The sequence below is a fragment of the Rhinopithecus roxellana genome, chromosome 13, assembly GCF_007565055.1.
Source record: "Rhinopithecus roxellana isolate Shanxi Qingling chromosome 13, ASM756505v1, whole genome shotgun sequence".
Classification (NCBI taxonomy): Eukaryota; Metazoa; Chordata; class Mammalia; order Primates; family Cercopithecidae; genus Rhinopithecus; species Rhinopithecus roxellana.
The window spans coordinates 132989533-132995532 of record NC_044561.1 but is presented as its reverse complement, the minus strand read 5'-3'; positions in this window follow the sequence as shown (position 1 = coordinate 132995532).

Below are 6000 nucleotides of genomic sequence, written 5' to 3'. Positions count from 1 at the left end.
GCCCACCTGCACTGATGTCCACCTGTGTCCGCATGCACAGATACCCACCTGCACGGATGCCCACCTGCATGGATGCCCTCCTGCACAGATGCCCACCTACACAAACGCCCACCTGCACGGATGTCCACCTGTGTCCGCATGCACAGATACCCACCTGCACGGATGCCCACCTGCATGGATGCCCTCCTGCACAGATGCCCACCTACACAAACGCCCACCTGCACAGATGCCCACCTACACAAACGCCCACCTGCACTGATGTCCACCTGTGTCCGCATGCACAGATACCCACCTGCACGGATGCCCACCTGCATGGATGCCCTCCTGCACAGATGCCCACCTACACAAACGCCCACCTGCACTGATGTCCACCTGTGTCCGCATGCACAGATACCCACCTGCACGGATGCCCACCTGCATGGATGCCCTCCTGCACAGATGCCCACCTACACAAACGCCCACCTGCACTGATGTCCACCTGTGTCCGCATGCACAGATACCCACCTGCACGGATGCCCACCTGCATGGATGCCCTCCTGCACAGATGCCCACCTACACAAACGCCCACCTGCACTGATGTCCACCTGTGTCCGCATGCACAGATACCCACCTGCACGGATGCCCACCTGCATGGATGCCCTCCTGCACAGATGCCCACCTACACAAACGCCCACCTGCACTGATGTCCACCTGTGTCCGCATGCACAGATACCCACCTGCACGGATGCCCACCTGCATGGATGCCCTCCTGCACAGATGCCCACCTACACAAACGCCCACCTGCACTGATGTCCACCTGTGTCCGCATGCACAGATACCCACCTGCACGGATGCCCACCTGCATGGATGCCCTCCTGCACAGATGCCCACCTACACAAACGCCCACCTGCACAGATGCCCACCTACACAAACGCCCACCTGCACTGATGTCCACCTGTGTCCGCATGCACAGATACCCACCTGCACGGATGCCCACCTGCATGGATGCCCTCCTGCACAGATGCCCACCTACACAAACGCCCACCTGCACAGATTCCCACCTACACAAACGCCCACCTGCACTGATGTCCACCTGTGTCCGCATGCACAGATACCCACCTGCACGGATGCCCACCTGCATGGATGCCCTCCTGCACAGATGCCCACCTACACAAACGCCCACCTGCACGGATGTCCACCTGTGTCCGCATGCACAGATACCCACCTGCACGGATACCCACCTGCACGGATGCCCTCCTGCACGGATGCCCACCTGCACAATTATCCATCTGAACAGCCCTCTGGTGCCCTCCTTTTGCTCACACATGTTCAAATCCTCCCAGTCCTACAGTCAGTTGTTCCTAGTGGGGTCATTCTGGGCATGTTATTCTAAAACTTGTTTTTTCCTGTCTCCACATCAAAGGAGAAAGGTCTAGCTTGTTCCTTTGCTATAGAGCAGGGCCTGAGTGAGTTCAGGACCACAGAGCAGACTCTATGAGGGATAGTCAGGACACAGAGCAGGACCCCCTTAGGGTCTGGAAGAGGGTTCCCCAAGCTCCTGTTCAACCTGAGTGAGAGGCTGAGGCTGCCCCCCTCCACACTTCACAGAAAAATAGGCCATAGACTCAGAGCCACCCATGCCACAACCCACACTAACAGCAGCTCAGCTCCAGCCCTCCAGCAGGCAGGCCCTGGGAACACTAGGAACCTGAGACCCTGTCCCTTCCTGACAGTGGGATGTGGTGACATGAGGGGAGACAGGGTGCCTCCATTCTGCTCATGAAAGTCACAGAGAGGACCGGGGACCCCAGGCCCCTGACAATACCAGCACCCCACACAGTGCCTTTCTGGGCACACCCCACCAACACGGCCTGCCCAAGGAATCAGGAGCTTGTGTAGCAAAGTCAGCTGGGGGTGGCAGAGCCCCAGGGAACAATCATGGGTCACTGGCAGATGAGCCATGTGCCCACACAGCACAGGCCCTCACCCCTGCAGCTGGGGGAGCCCTCCTTGGGAGTGGGCCCAGCATCCGGGCAAAATGACACAGACCAGATCCAGGAGCAGACCGAGCAAAAGTGGCAAGTGTTCTCCAGGTTAAGGGAACATTTTCACCAACTGAGAGATCAGCTGGCCCTCCAGACCCGAGGGTTCCACGTCCCTGGAGGCAACCAACCCAGACACAAAATATTTGAAAAAGAAAAAAGGACAAAAAGAAGAATACAGCAATAAAAGAGAACACAAATAAGAAAGACAGTATAGCTATTGACAGAGCATTGCATTGTGTTAGGTCTGATAAGTGATCTACCAATGGTTTACAGGATGCAGGAAGATGTACAGGAGGGTGGGCACAGGTGCTAGGCAGACACTGCACCATTTTATTCTGGGGACTTCAGTATCCACAGGGGTCCTGGGACTTATTCTCAGAGGATACTGAGGGACCATTGAACGTTATTATTTTATTTTATTTTATTTTATTTTAGAGACAGGTCTTGCTATATTGCTCAGGCTGGTCTCAAACTCCTGGGCTCATGTGATCCTCCTGCCTCTGCCTCCAGAGTAGCTGGGACTACCAGTATAAGCCACCATGCCTGACTTATGTTACAATTTTAAAAAATAATCCATCAACCTGAAGAAAAGTCCAGTGTCCTTCGCCTTTGGCAGTTCCTACCCAGCATGGGTAAGATCTCTGCATGGACAGGCCCTGCTCCCCCAACCTGTCTCCAGAGTCCACCGATCAGCTGGCGTCCCCCACCCACTGTGGCAGAACATTCTGGGTTTCTCCGTCAGCCCCAGACCCACCTCCTGGGGAGATGACTGGTGACTTACATGTGTCTGTCTCTCCAGCTAGGCATGGTGCCACAGCAGGGGGTGTGAACCCTGCAGTCCACACATTCTCAGCACCCTGGAAAGGAGCACACAAAAGGATGGATGGATGGATGGATGGCTGGATGGATGAACGGAGGGAAGGAGGCAGGGATATAGGAATGGAGGGAAGGAGGCAGGGATATAGGAATGGAGGGATGGAAGGTGGGATGATGGAGGGAGGGAGGGATGGGGGAGGGAGGGATGGCTGGGTGAGAGGAATGGATAGATGGAGAGAGAGAGGGATGGAAGGAGGAGGGATGGATGGATGAAGGGAGGGAGGGATGGGTGGAGGGAGGCAGAGAGGGAGAGCTGGAGGGATGGACGAGAGAGAGGGAAGGACAGATGGGAGGGAAGGATGGAGGGAGGGATGGATGGAGGGATGGAGGGATGGATGGGAGGGAAGGATGGGAGGGAAGGATGGAGGGATAGAAGGAGAGGGAGGGATGGATGGATGAAGGAATGGAGAGATGGAGGGATGGAGGGAGGGAGGGATGGGAAGGAAGAATGGATGGAGGGAGGGATGGAGGGAGGGAGGGATGGATGGATGGAGGGAGGGAGGGATGAATGGAGGGAGGGAGGGATGAATGGAGGGAGGGAGGGATGGATGGATGGAGGGAGGGAGGGAGGGATGGATGGAGGGAGGGAGGGATGGATGGAGGGAGGGAGGGATGGATGGAAGGATGGATGGATGGAGGGAGGGAGGGATGGATGGATAGATGAAGGGAAGGAGGGAGGGGGGAGGGATGGATGAATGGATGGAAGGATGGAGGACACAGGGTCATAGGTTTGACAAATATCACCTCCTCAGAAGCCTCCCTAACACTCACAGAGTTTGATTGTCTCCCAGAGCCTAGGTCACTCCAACACTGTCTTGCTTACCTGCCTTCTGCATGGCTTGCCCTGTGTCTCCAATTCTTGGAACAGGTCCCACCACCTGCTCGGCCCTGCTGGACAAGGACAGATGAATGTGGAATGAATGGATGGATGCCTATGAATGAATGTGGGATGAGTGACAAATGAGTGAATATAGGATGAATGAATGAGTTAGTGAATGTGTGATGAATGTGTGAGTGAGTGAATGTGGGCTGAGTGAATGTGGGATGAATGAATGAATGAGTGAATTTGGGATGAAGGAGTGAGTGAATGTGAGATGAATGAATGAGCGAGTGAATTAGATGAATAAGTGAGTGGATGCAGGATGAATGAATGAGTGAATGCTGGATGAATGAATGAATAAATGCATGTGTGATGAACGAATGAGTGAGTGAATGTGTGTTGAATGAATGAGTGAATGTGGGCTGCATGAATGAGTAAGTGAAGGTGGGATGAATAAATGAATACAAAGCCCCCCACCTCCTGTGTGCTTCAACAGAACAGCTTCACAGCAAAGGAGATGTCCTGGACCCTGGGCCTCACGAACCCAACCTTGGGGCTTCAGCTGAGAGTGTTAAAAATAGAGACCGTTAAAAAAAATTTTTTTTAAAGAAACGAACGGAAATTCCCTTTATCAAAAGGAGTCACTGTCATTGAATTAACAAAAGTTACATGTTCAGGAGCTGAGGGCCGTTTCTTGAAAATATAACACACCTTTCTAGGGGCTGCCCTGGGGAGAGCCCAGGAGTGAGGCCAGCTGTTTGGGAAAGCTGAGGCTGATGTGGGGGTCTGTGTCCAGGGTGGGGCCTTCGGGAAACAGTCATCCAACAGTCACTAAGAAAGACACTGACCATTCATTCATGGATGTTGCGAATAAACTATGGCCCCACATAAAGGATTGTTACTTAAGGAAAATGCCCTTGGCCAATTTGTCCTGAGGATTTTTTGGACAAAACAGCATTTGTCAAGGTGGAACTTCTCAACAGGAAATGCAAAGATCCAGAAGATCCAGATAAATAATTTGGGCCGGGCACAGTGGCTCACACCTGTAATCCCAGCAATTTGGAAGGCCATGGCAGGCCGATCACCTGAGGCCATTCTCCTGCCTCAGCCTCTGGAGTAGCTGGGACTACAAGCATGTGCCACAACACCTGGCTAGTTTTTTGTATTTTTAGTAGAGACGGGGTTTCACCGTGTTAGCCTGGATGGTCTCAATCTCTTGACCTCATGATCCACCCGCCTCGATCTCCCAAAGTGCTGGGATTACAGGTGTGAGCCACTGTGCCTGGCCTTTTTTTTTTTGAGACCTACTCTTGCTCTTGTTGCCCAGGCTGGAGTGCAATGGCGCGTTATCAGCTCACTGCAACCTCTGCCTCCTGGGTTCTAGCAATTCTCCTGCCTCGGCCTCCCAAGCAGCTGGGATTACAGGCACACGCCTCCATGCCTGGCTAATTTTTTGTATTTTAGTAGAGACAGGGTTTCACCATGTGACCCAACCTCACTGCTCTTTATACGCTGATTATAATGTATTAGCATGCTAAGAGACACTCTCCCCAGCACCAGACAGTTTACAAATGCCATGGCAACATTAGGAAGTTACCCTATATTGTCTAAAAAGAGGAGGATGGCCGGAAGCAGTGGCTCATGCCTGTAATCCCACCACTTTGGGAAGCTGAGATGGGCAGGTTACTTGAGACCAGGAGTTCGAGACCAGCCTGGTCAACATGGCAAAACCCCATCTCTACTGAAAATACAAAAATTAGCCAGGTGTGGTGGTGCACATCTGTAATCCCAGCTACTCGGGAGGCTGAGACATGAGAATCTTTTGAACCCAGGATTCAGAGGTTGCAGTGAGCCGAGATCACACCACTGCACTCCAACCTGGGTGACAAAGTGAGACCTGTCTCAAACAATAAATAAATAAATAAGTAAATAAAAGAGGAACCCTCAGTTTCAGGAATTGCCCACCTCTTTCCTGGAAAGCTCATGAATAATTTGCCCCTTGAGTAGCATATAATCAACAAATAACTATAAAAATAGCCAACCAGCAGCCCATACTGCTGCTCTGCCTATGGAGTAGCCATTTTTTTATTCCTTTACTTTCTTAATAAACTTGCTTTCACCTTATGGAATCTCCCCAGATGCTTTCTTGAAGGAGGTCCAAGTACCGTCTTGGGGTCTGGATTGGGATCCCTTTGTGGTTAACACCTTTCCATAACTGCTGTGAATGGGAAAAAACAGACTCTAAAATATTTCACAGAGGTTTATTCTGAGCCTGCACAT